Here is a 12,922-nt window from a genome sequence, read left to right as displayed (position 1 = left end):
AACCTTATTCTCGGTCTCTTAATGGGCCTTAGAAACTACACAGGGTGGGCATGGGATTTTCCAATAGGGTGGGGCAACTGCCTTCCCCCAGGTAAAAACTGCCTGGATAGCAAAGTTCCTCTGCAGCACGAGGGAATGACCAGGGTTTCTGCCCTCCAAGACACAACCCCAGAGCCACCAAACCTGGTTTCTCCTCACACAGCTCCAACCCACCCTGTCATTCCTCTGCCAGAGCCCAAGTGAGTGGGTGCACACTAAATTTTTGCATTGGTCCTTTAAGAGGGTACCTACATTCTCAGCCATTTCTTCCTGACAGAAAGCAACCCTTCTGCTTATCACAATCAGATGTTCTGTGGGCACCTTTTTCAGTTCTGGGCTTGTGTGCCCAGCTTGGGGTTTAGACACCAGGGTTCTCAGTGGGAACCCCCCACAGCTAAGATATCTCTCTAGGACTTCAGCTGCTGTCTGTGGGAGCCTGGCCAGCCCTTTTGTGGTCTCCACTTTCCATCCGTAATTATCAGGGTTCTTTCCAGCTAGTCTTCAGTTGATTTTTCAGGATTTCTTTTTTTCTGCATTTTAGTTTTATTTCCAATTTGGTCCTGGGAGAATGTCAATGTAGATTTCACTTATTCTGCCTCCATTTTAATCCTCATGTATGTTTAATTTTGTAATAAGCTGCCAAACTGTTTTGCAGAGTGGCTTTATGTATGAGAGATCCCCACTACCAATGTATCAAAGATCCAGTATCTCTGCATCCTTACCCACATTTGGTATTTTTATGTTTGTCAAATAGATGTGTAATGATATCCCTTTGTGGTCTTAATTTTAATTTCCCTAATGTGTAAAGGTGGTGAACATCTTTTGTTTTCTTATTTGCTAACTGTATATCTTCCTTGGTGAAATTACTCTTTGTACCCATTTTCTAATTGGATTGTTTGTTTTTTAATGATGAGCTTTTAGTGTTCATTATATATTATAGATGAGTCATTTGTAAGATATGTAGTTTGCAAATTTTCTCTCAATCTGTAGTTTATGTTTTCAGCCTCTTAACATGGTCTTTTATAGAGCAAAATATTTTACTTTATTCTTTTTTTTAATAGCTTGTGTATTTGGTGTCATTTCTAAAAACTTTTCATGAAGCATAAAACCTGAAGTTTCCTCCTATGTTGGATTCTAAAAACTTTATAGATGTATATTTTACACTTAAATCTATGATCATTTTTGAGTTAATTTTCATATAAGGTGTAAGATTTAGATCGTGGTTCTTTTTTTTTTTTACCTATAGATATGAAATTGTTCCAGCACCATTTGTTGAAAACATTCTTTTTTCTCTACTGAGTTGCTTTTTCACTTTTGTCAAAAATCAATTGGGTATATCTATGTGAGTCTGTTATTGTGTTTGCTATTCTGGCGCATAGATTCATGTGTCTACCCTTCCTCCAATATTAAATAGTATTCATTACTGTAGTTTTAAAAAAATTTTAAATCAGGTACACTAATTTTTCCCATTTCATTCTTCTTTTTTGAAATTGTTTTGGTTATTCTTGGTCCTTTGTCTTTCAATACAAATTTTATAAAAACCTTTGTTGTATCTATAAAACATCTTGCTGAGGTTCTTGATAGAAATTGTGTTAAACCTATATACCAATTTGAAAAGAATTTACATTTTTATTATATTAATTCTTCCAATCCATATACATGGTATAACTCTACTTTTTTAAAAATCTTCTTTGATTTATTTCCTTACTGTTTTGTAATTTTCATCACATAACTTCTATACATGTTTTGTTGGATTTTTTTCTATTTATTTTAAATGATTAGAAATGGTATTATACTTAAAATTTTGCTTTCCACACGTTGTTAATATATATATAAAACAATTGATAATTGTATGTTAATCTTATATTTTGTAACCATGCTGAATTCACTTATTGGTTTCAGAAGTTTTTTGTAATTGTCTTGAGATTTTCTACACTGATCACTATGTCATCTTCAAATAGAGATGGTTTATTTATTCCTTGCCAATCAGAATGCCTTTTTTCTGCCTTATTGCATTGGCTAAAAATTCTAGTTTTGTATTGAATAATATGGTGAGAACGGACATCTTTGCCTTATTTTCCAATCTTAGCTTGACAGCATTTAGCCTTTCACTATTAAGTGTAAACTGAGAGGCTTTGTGTTTGTTCTTGTTTCTGTTTTTGTAGATGTTCTGAGTCAAGTTGAGCATTTTACCCTTAATTCTTAGAGTTTTCTGAAGGTACTTTTAAAATCATGAATGGGCCCAGCCAGCATGGCTCAGCAGTTTAGCTTCGACCTATAAACCAGGAAGTCACGGTTCAATTCCCGGTCAGGGCACATGCCTGGGTTGCAGGCTCAATCCCCAGTGTGGGGCATGCAGGAGGCAGCCTATCAATGATTCTCTTTTATCATTGATGTTTCTGTATCTCTCTCTATCTCCTTTCCTTTCTGAAATCAATAAAAATATATTTTTAAAAATCATGAATGGGTGTTGAATTTTGTCAAATGTTTTTTCTGCATCTATTAATTTTAGCATGTGATTTTTCTTCTGTAGCCTGTTAATATGTCTGATTATATAGATTGATTTTAAAAATCTGTATAATTTTGCATGTCTGATATATATTTAATGATTTTTTTAAATTTAAAGCAAATATGAAATGAGGTAATTTTCTTTATATCTTAAAAATAATAGTTAAAAAATTACACAGACAAGTAAAAATGTAAGCAGAGTGTTAGCAATCAGGTAATTAATAAAATACTTGGCAGAGGGACATAGCTACAAAGACAAGTAAGAAAGTACAGTAGTATTCAACCCTGACTTCACAATAGAATAAAATAGAAAGTTTTACAAAATGTTCTTGACTATGATTTAATTGATCTGGTGTAGTTCCCAAACATTGTTTTTTTAAAGCTACCCTGGTGATTATCTTGTACAGCCAATGTTGAGAACCACTGGTATGGTGAAAAAAAACCTAGTCAAGTGGACTTTGGAGTCAGATCTGAGTTCAGATCAGAGTCTCACAGCTTATTAGTTGCATGGCCTTGAGCAAATTAGTGACACCTACACTAATAAAAGATAAAGATGCTAATTGACCATACCTTCGCTATGCCCACCAGCTAATCAGAGAGACTGTATGCAAATTAACCCAACCAAGATGGCGGTTAATTTGCATATACCAGTTGGGAGCAAAGACTGAAGACAACGTAGAAGGAAGCCAAGTGCTGCAGAAGGGAGCAAAGTAGAGGCGGCGGAGACAGGAACAGAGCCAAGGCAGTGGAGGCAGGAGGCGGGAGGCGGGAGCAGTGGGAGGAGGCGGGAGGTGGCGGGAGGCAGTGGGAAGCTGGAGGCGGTGGGAGGCGGGAGGGAGCCAAGGCAGCAGAGGCAGGAGCGAAGCCCTATTCTTGCAGGAATCTTCCTGCAATAGGCCTCTAGTTTATCTATAAAGTAAGGATAATATAAGGGTTGTTTTGAAAAATAAATAAAAAATTATATGTAAAGTCCCTAGTAGTATGCATGTACCAGACTCCAAGAATATAGAAGTATCATGTATAACTTATTGGCAATACCTGGAAGGAGGGGAACCACACCTTTTTTTCCCTTTTAATCATTTTTTCCATCCTACTGGTTGAAATGTGAGTAACATGATTTGTGTTCAAGCAGTCATCTATATCAGAAAGTATAAGCCTGGTATTGAGAATGGCACAACAACAAGACAAACTGGAGCCTAGTGATCAGCCCTGGGAAACTTCCTTATAAACTTCTTTTTTGTGAGGCGAACGTGATAACCACTACACTACGGAAACAACTGAAACTTCTTTTTTGTAATAGAGAAATAATCTTATACCTTCTTTGAGCCACTATTTAGAGTTTCTTTACTTGCTCTGTTCTACCTGATACAACAGAAAAATGATTCAATATATAGTCATTATTGAGTAACTCTTTGTGGGCCAAACACTGAGAGGAATCCTTGAAAGATGAGAAGTAGTTGGGTTCTGATTAAATAAGAAAACCACTGTCCAGGACATACATAGGGGAACATGGTAAAATAATTCTTATAGATAGTGAAAGTACGTCAGGAGTTCTTCATGCCAAAAGGCTAAAAGTAGGATGAAAAAGTGGTCTTAGAGGCAACTATTCAATATCACAGGAAGAAAGTCCAAAAGACTCAATTTTTGTTCATCCCTCTTCCCACCACATGGACCAGCAAGCAGTAACAAGGGATCTGTCTTCAAGTAAAAGCAATGAGTATAAGAGGTTAAGGCTATGAGATAATCTAGTATCCTGAGTGGTGGGCAATTGCCAAGCAGATGTATTTATGAGAAATAAAGAAGCACACAGATTCTTCATCAAGGTTCCCTTTCTATGGCATCATATTCTCCATCTTATATACACTGAAATCAATAGCTACATCTATTCCCTCTATTCTCCTAAATGGGCTGCATAAACAGAGGGATTATACAGTCTAAAAAGAAATATCAACTACAGACAGAAGCATATCATAAGAGAATCATCAGACATTTAAGTAAATCAAATACCATGAAATGGATCAAATGAACTCAACAAATAAAAGGACTTTCATCAGAGAAATAGTCCTCAGAAAATGAATATAAAATTATAATAACCTCAGAATGATAATAAAAGATACCACATTCATGAAATAAAAAGTAATTATGAAATTATAATAAGTAAATACGAAAATAAGAGGTTTTTAAAAATAAATAACTGGTTAAATTCAAATGTCAATAGATGGACTGAATGATGAACTGTGATGGACACAAACAGAGATTAAATCAGTGACCTGGAAAATTGGCCTGAGGAATTCTCCCAGAGCATAAGATAAAGGATAGAGGGATAGAAAGTAGGAAAGAAAGGCACTAAAGATAGATCAATCAAGAAATTTTCACATTTGTCTCAGGAGTTCTGTTGAGTAAAAATGAAAAGAATGGATAGGATCGAATATTTGAAGAATAAATATCAAAACAAACAAAAATATTTCCATAATTGAAGTCATGAATCCTCAGATTGAAAGGGACCTTTAAAATTCCAAGGAGGATGACTTATAAAAACAAGAACTGTAATTGACAAAACAACAACCTCCAAACCTAGAGATACCACAGGGGAATTTTAGAGAATCAAGGAAAATAAGAAAATACTAAAAATTTTCTAAATGAAAATGAAGACAATGAAACAAGACATCAGACTTCCCATTAGCAACATAAAATGCAGGAAAGTGGTGGAGAAATATCTTTAAACTGTTGAGTGAAGATAATGTTGAAACTTGGATTTAATATCAAGCCAAAACTATTATATAAGTGAAAGGATGAAATAAAGGCGTTTTGGACGTATAAGAAATCAGAAACCTTACCACCCATAGAAACTCTCAGAAAGAATTATTAGAGAATATACATCATCAAGAAAATAATAATAATAATTTTTGGAAAGCAATGTTTTAAAAAAATAATACTTATTCATTCATGTATTGCTTATATAATTAAAATTAATTTTAAAAATATGAGATATTTTCTATCTTCAATCTGTGAGAAAGTTTAGCAAATGTAAAGTCAATGAAAGGTGTTACCCAGAGAAAGACAAGTGCCATATGATTTCACTTTTATGTGGAATTTCAAAAGCAAAATAAATGAACAAACAAAATAAAAACACACTCATAGACACAAAGATCAGAGTGATAGTTGCCAAAAGGAGAGAGATTGGGGGCTTTGGTGAAAAAAGGATTAAGAAGTACAAATTGGTAGTCACAAAATAGTCACAGGAATATGAAGTATAGCATAGGAAATATAGTCAATAATATTGTAATAAATTATTGTATAGTGCCAGGTGAGTACTGGAAATATCAGGGAGACCACTTTGTAAAGCATGTGTTTGTCTAACAACTATGCTGTACACCTGAAACTAATGCAAAATAATATTGCATGTAAACTGTAATTGAAAAACAAACAAAAAAATAAGTTACCCATAAATTTTGCTCAAACCAAGCAAAATGTTGTGTTCTTACTCTACATTAACAATGGGGATGTGAATACTTATGTAGTTTTTTCCAGAAGTTTATGAGAGCATTAGGGTTTTCTAAACTTCCCTGTGCTCACTAGCCTCGTTTAAGTCCCAGTTAACAACTAGAAAGTACTTGCTCATCTAAAGCAAGTCCCAAGGTTCATTCCTGGTCCAACATACCCTTGTATGGAGCAAAGTATAAGAAGGCAGAAAACTAGCCTACACAATATTGCACTCAAGATATTTCATTTCACAAAATATTTCCTGAACTTCTTCTATGTTCCAGGCTCTGAGCTAGGCACTGAGAGGTGCAATGATGAAAAGATAAACAAAGAGAAAGTGGAAGATCCTGTGTTTTTTAAGAGTAGGCACTCTTGATTGAGTCCTTCAGAAAAGAGAGAAGTTTTTGGATGAAGTTATTAAACAAGAACATTGGTGAGAGACAGACCCAAACTGGTGTTTTAGGAAATTCAACAGAGAATACAGGAGGACTTTGTACCCCAAAAATCTGAAAGCAGGTCACCTAACTAGAAGCTAATGCAATAATTACAAGCATTTAGTGAAAGTGGTCTTATGGAAGTTGGGCAGCATAAACATGGGAATTTGGGTAAGGTTTCTGTAATCAAGTCTTAGAGCAGTGATGGCGAACCTTTTGATCTTGGCGTGTCAGCATTTTGAAAAACCCTAACTTAACTCTGGTGCCGTGTCACATATAGAAATCTTTTGATATTTGCAACCATAGTAAAACAAAGACTTATATTTTTGATATTTATTTTATATATTTAAATGCCATTTAACAAAGAAAAATCAACCAAAAAAATGAGTTCGCGTGTCACCTCTGACACGCGTGTCATAGGTTCGCCATCACTGTCTTAGAGAGTCTATCTTTTGTTGCACATTTAAACTATAGTTCTTCCTCAAGAAGTCATATCACATAATGTAAAGAGCGTAGACTTTAACTGCATGACCCAAGCAAGTTACTTAATCTTCAGTTTACTGGTTATAAAATGTGGATAATAATAGGGCCAACTCTGTCGGAATTTGTAAGAATTCAATAAGATAATGCATACAAACTTCTGGGTCCACAGCTAGTGATATTAAATAATAACTATGATTCATTGAACTGTGCTTTAAAATTACCCCCACAGGTATGGTATTGAATTTTTGTGCGTATGCCACATATTCCAGTTACTATGGCTGCAAAAATAATTACCCCAAAACTTAGAGGCATAAAGCAAACATTTATTATACTCCAGATGCTGTGGGTCAGGAAATTGGACAGGAGATAATGAGGGTAGCTTGTTTCTGCTCCATAAGGTCAGAACTCTCAGCCAAATACTCAAAGGCTGGGCTAGTTCACTCACATGTCTGGTAGTTGATGCTGGCTGTCAGCTGGGGGCCTCAGTTCTCCTCCATATTGTGTCTCTATGTGTGGTCTCTCTACTTAGGCTTGTATGAGTTATCTCACAGCATGATGGCTGACTTCCAGAGATCAAGTGTGTCAAAGAAGCTGTTATCTTTATTATGATTTAGCTTCAAAAGTAATATAACATCATTTCTGCTGTATGTAGAATAGATCAGTCATAAGCCCCTATCCACATTTGAGGGGATGAAATATAGAGGCCTCCCTTCATTGGGAGGAACATTAAAGTCACATTTTAAGAAGAACACATGCAATGAGGGATATTACTGTAGTTATATAAAAAATACAATATTTTATATAATCAAAATTTGTAAGTTCAAAGGGTAAATGTCATATGGGATCACAAAGCTCCCTCTCTGCCTATACAATGGTGAAATTGTTATTCTTAGTATCAGCTAGCATCCTTCAAAATTCTTTATCCCTCAAAACTGAAAATGTTTAAGGAAACACAAAAATACAATGGGGTAAATACAGTCTATTACATAAACGGTGTTGGGAAAACTGGACAGATACATGCGAAAAAATAAAACTAGACCACCTTCTGTCTTAGCTGTTTTTGCTCAGTGGATAGATCATCAGCCTGTGGAATGAAGGGTCCCGGGTTCAATTCAGGTCAAGGACACATACCTTGGTTGCAGGTTCCCTGGTCTTGGTCAGGGTGCATGCAGGAAGGAACCAATCAATGTGTCTCTCTCACATTGATGTTTCTCTCCCTTCCACTCTCTCTAAAAATCAATGGAAAAATATCCTCAGGTGAGGATTAACAAAAAAACAAACAAAACAAAACAAAAAAACTAGACCACGTTCTTACACCGCACACAAGAATAAACTCAAAATGGATTAAAGACTTAAATGTTAGACTTGAAACCATAAAACTCCTAGAAGAAAACAGAAGCAGTAAAATCTAAAACATTTCTCTAAGTAAAGCTTTTTCTGATATATCTCCTCAGGTAAGAGAAAAAATAAACAAGTGGAACAACATCAAACTAAAAAGTTTTTGCACAGAAAAAGAAGCCATCAACAAAATACAAGGACACCCCACTGAATGAGAGGACATATTTACCAATGATACATCTAATAAGGGGCTATTATCTAAAATTTATTAAAACTCATATAACTCAACTCCAAAAACAAACAATCCAATGAAACAAATGGGCAAAGGACCTGAATAGACACTTCTCCAGAGATGACATACAGATGGCCAATAGACATATGAAAAGATGCAAATTAAAACCACAATGAGATATCACCTCACATCTGTCCAGAATGCTACCATCAATAAATCAACAAACAAATGTTGGTATTTGGAGAAAAGAGAACTCTTGTGCACTGTTTGGTGGGAATGCAAATTGGTGCAGCCACTATGGAAAGCAGTATGAAGGTTTCTCAAAAAATTGAAAAATGGAACTGCCTTATGACCCAGCATTTCCAATTCTGGGTATATATCTGAAGAAACCCAAACACTGATTTGAAAGGATTTATGCACCCTTATGTTCATTGCAACATTATTTACAATAGCTAAGCTATGGAAGCAATACAAGTGTCCATCAATAAGAAAGTGGATAAAAAAGTGGGGTATGCCTGGCCAGCATGGCTCAGTGGTTAAGCATCAACCTATTTACCAGGTTTCAAATCCTGGTCAGGGCACATGCCCAGGTTGTGGGCTCAATCCCCATTAGTGGGTGTGCAGAAGGCAGCTGATCAATGATTCTCTCTCATCATTGATGTTTCTATCTCTCTCTCCCTCTCCCTTGCTCTCTGAAATCAATAAAAATATTTTTATAAAAGTAGTGGCATGTATATACAGTAGAATATCACTTGGCCATTAAAAAGGATGAAATCTTATCATTTGCAACAACAGCATGGATGGTCCTAGAGAATATTATGCTAAGTAAAATAAGTTAGTCAGAGAAGGACAAATACCATACTATTTCACTTATATGTGGAATCTAAAGAACAATATGAACAAACAAACTAAACAGAGACAGACTCATAGATACAGAGAACTGATGGTTGCCAGAAGGGATGGAGATTGGGGGACTGGGTGAAAAAGGTTAAGGAATTAAAGAAAAAAATATAATTCACAAAATAGTCATGCAGATATAAAGTGCACCATAGGAACTATAGTCAATAATATCCCAATAACTATGTATGATGCCATGTGGGTACTGGGAATATCAGGGGGAACACTTTACAAAGTATATGATTATCCAACCACTACACTGTAAGCTGGAAACTAATACAAAATAATATCAAGTGTAAACTGTACTTGAAAAAAAATAATGAGTATGTTTTCCTCTTCCCAGATGCTTGGATAGGGGCTCAAATTATTTTCATTAGAAATGACTGTATGTCAAATGAAATAATGACCTCTCTACCTTGTATTTTGTGTTAAACATTTTATCTTCATTATTGTACTAACCATCATCACAACCTTGAGTGGCTATTATTGTGCTCATTTTACAAATTTAGATGAAAAGAGCTAGTGTAATAGTAGAATCAGGATTCGGGTATAAGTCAGAGACTACGAAATCTAACTTTTCCCTGATACAATCATTGCCTCCCCACTGGAAATATTTAAGTTGATAATAGGGATTATCAGATATTGTAGAAAGGGAATTATTTTACCAAGTGAGAGGTTGGGTAAGAATATCTAAGATTTTTTACAATTCTAAGATTCTAAGTTTGTCTTATAAATTCATACATTTATTCTTTAACAACAAAAAATTACTTCTAACCTACAGTATCTTATATGGTATAATATTGTAGGCTGTTAGTCCAGCCTTGAGAGTTCACCTATCAGAGACACTTTATATAGGGATTAAGCCCATGAATTTTAGAGACAGACAGACCTTGATTTCATTCCTGACTTTGCCATTTAACTTCCTAAGTATTTGGATAAGACAGAATGAATTCACCTGCCAATAACAGAATGCCTAATGAAAAGTGGCTTAATCAACAAGTTTAAATGCAACACAATTCCAGGGCTTTTTCTTAATTCAATGGTTCATCAGAGATTCAGTGCTTTCCATTTAGCCCCTCTTCCCTTCCCACATTGTCAGCAATCTCTGTTCTTATGAGCCACAAAGTTACAGATGTTCTAGGCATACTATGCAGAACCATTCATTTCAAGTAACAGGGAAGACATTTCTTTCCATTAGTGTCTTTTTACTCTCAATGATAACCTCTCCCAGAAGCCTGTTAGCAGAATTCCCTTCAGGTTCCATTGACCAGGATTAGTCCCATTTCCATGGTGGAGGGGGGGATGCAATTACTAACAAGGGGAATGAGATCACTGATTGGCTAAAAGTAATCATGATTCACCTCCCAAGGACAAGAAAAAGTTCAGCCCTCCAAATAATGTCTACCCAGAGGAAGGTGAAAAAAATGAAATTCTATTAATGAGGAAGAGGAAAGGACAAACAAGTTTTGCTACAGTACTTAATATTTCTGAGCCTCATAATGGGGTCCACATACACGTTTTTACTCAGAGAACTGTTGTTTCTATCAAATGAAATAAATCTTGTGAAGTGCTCAATAAATGTAATTTATTAAGGTTGTTGCTGATGTTCATTTAGCTTTTAATTTGGTATCTTATAAATAGCTGGTCCTATCCATATTTCCCTCTGTCTCCCAGGGCTTGACATCAATGCATTATTTCATGGCCAGAGGATGGCTACAGCATTTCTAGAAATCACATGCAGATAATGTCTCTGATCCTGTAAAATAGACATATTTATATTTATCTCAAATATTTGTTGAGAGGATTAAATAAGGTCATTCATATAAGAGGTCAATAAAGTTATATAGTACTGGAAGTGTTAGCCATAGTGATCAAACAAGAAGAAGAAGTAAAAGGCATTCAAATTGGAAAAGAAGAAGTAAAACTGTTATTATTCACAGATCACATGATACTGTACATAGAAAACCCAAAAGATTCCATAAAAAAACCCTGCTAGACTTAATAAATGAATTCATCAGTGTAGCAGGATACAAAAATTAACACCCAGAAATCTATGGCTTTTTTATACACCAACAATGAACTCACAGAAATAGAAACTAAAAAAAAAAAAGAAACAAAAAACAATCCCATTTAACATAGCACCAAAAAAAATAAGATACCTATGAATAAACTTAACTAAGGAGATAAAAGACCTGTACTCGGGAAATTACAGGACATTGAAAAAATAGATAAAGGAAGACATAAACAAATGGAAGAACATACCATGTTAATGGATTGGTAGAATCAACATCACTAAAATGTCCATACTATCCAAAGCAATTTATAGATTTAATGCAATACCCATTAAAATACCAATGGCATATTTCACAGACCTAGAAAAAAATCTCCAAAAATCCATCTGGAATTTAAAAAGACCCGGAATAGCCACAGCAATCCTAAGAAAGAAGAACAAAGTAGGGGGGAATCATAATATCAGATATCAAGCTATATTACCAAGTCACAGTTCTCAAAACTTCCTGGTACTGGCACAAGAACCGATATATAGACCAATGGAACAGAACAGAGAACCCAGAAATCGACCCAAGCCATTATGCTCAATTAATATTTGACAAAGGAGGCAAGAGCATACAATGGAGTCAAGACAGTCTCTTCAATAAATGGTGCTAGGAAATATGGTCAGATACATGCACAAAAATGAAACTAGATCACCAACTTACACCATATACAAAAACAAACTCAAAATGGCTAAAGGACTTAAGTGTAAGACAGGAAACCATAAAAATCTTAGAAGACTCCATAGGCAGCAAAATATCAGACAAATGTCGTAGCAATATCTTTACCAATACAGCTCCCAGGGCAATGGAAACTAAAGAGAAAATAAACAAATGGGGCTACATCAAAATAAAAAGCTTCTGCACAACAAAAGAAACCATCAACAAAACAACAAGAAAGCCCACTGCATGGGAGAACATATTTGCCAATACTATTTCAGATAAGTGTTTAATCTCCAAAATTTACAGGGAACTCATACAACTTAACAAAAGGGAGTTAAACAATCCAATCAAAAAACGGGCAAAGGACCTAAATAGACACTTTTTGAAAGAAGAGGTACAGAAGGCCGAGAGACATAAGAAAACATACTCAAAGTCACTAATCATCTGAGAAATGCAAATCGAAAAACAATGAGGTACCAGTTCACATCTGTCAGAATGGCTATCATCAACAAACGATAAGTGTAGAAAAGGGAACCTTAGTACACTGCTAGTGGGATGCAGACTGGTACAGCTTCTATAGAAAACAGTATGGAGTTTCCTCAAAAAATTTAAAATGGAACTCTCATTTGACCCAGTGATCTCACATCTAGGAATATTTCTCAAAAAACCAGAAACACCAATCAGAAAGGATACGTGCACCCCTATGTTCATAGCAGCACAATTTACAATAGCTAAGATTTGAAAATAGCCTAAGTGCCCATCAGCAGATGGAGTGGATTAAAAACCTTTGGCAC

This window comes from Myotis lucifugus, unplaced genomic scaffold, assembly GCF_000147115.1.
Source record: "Myotis lucifugus unplaced genomic scaffold, Myoluc2.0 scaffold_2, whole genome shotgun sequence".
Lineage (NCBI taxonomy): Eukaryota > Metazoa > Chordata > Mammalia > Chiroptera > Vespertilionidae > Myotis > Myotis lucifugus.
This window is presented reverse-complemented; position numbering follows the sequence as displayed.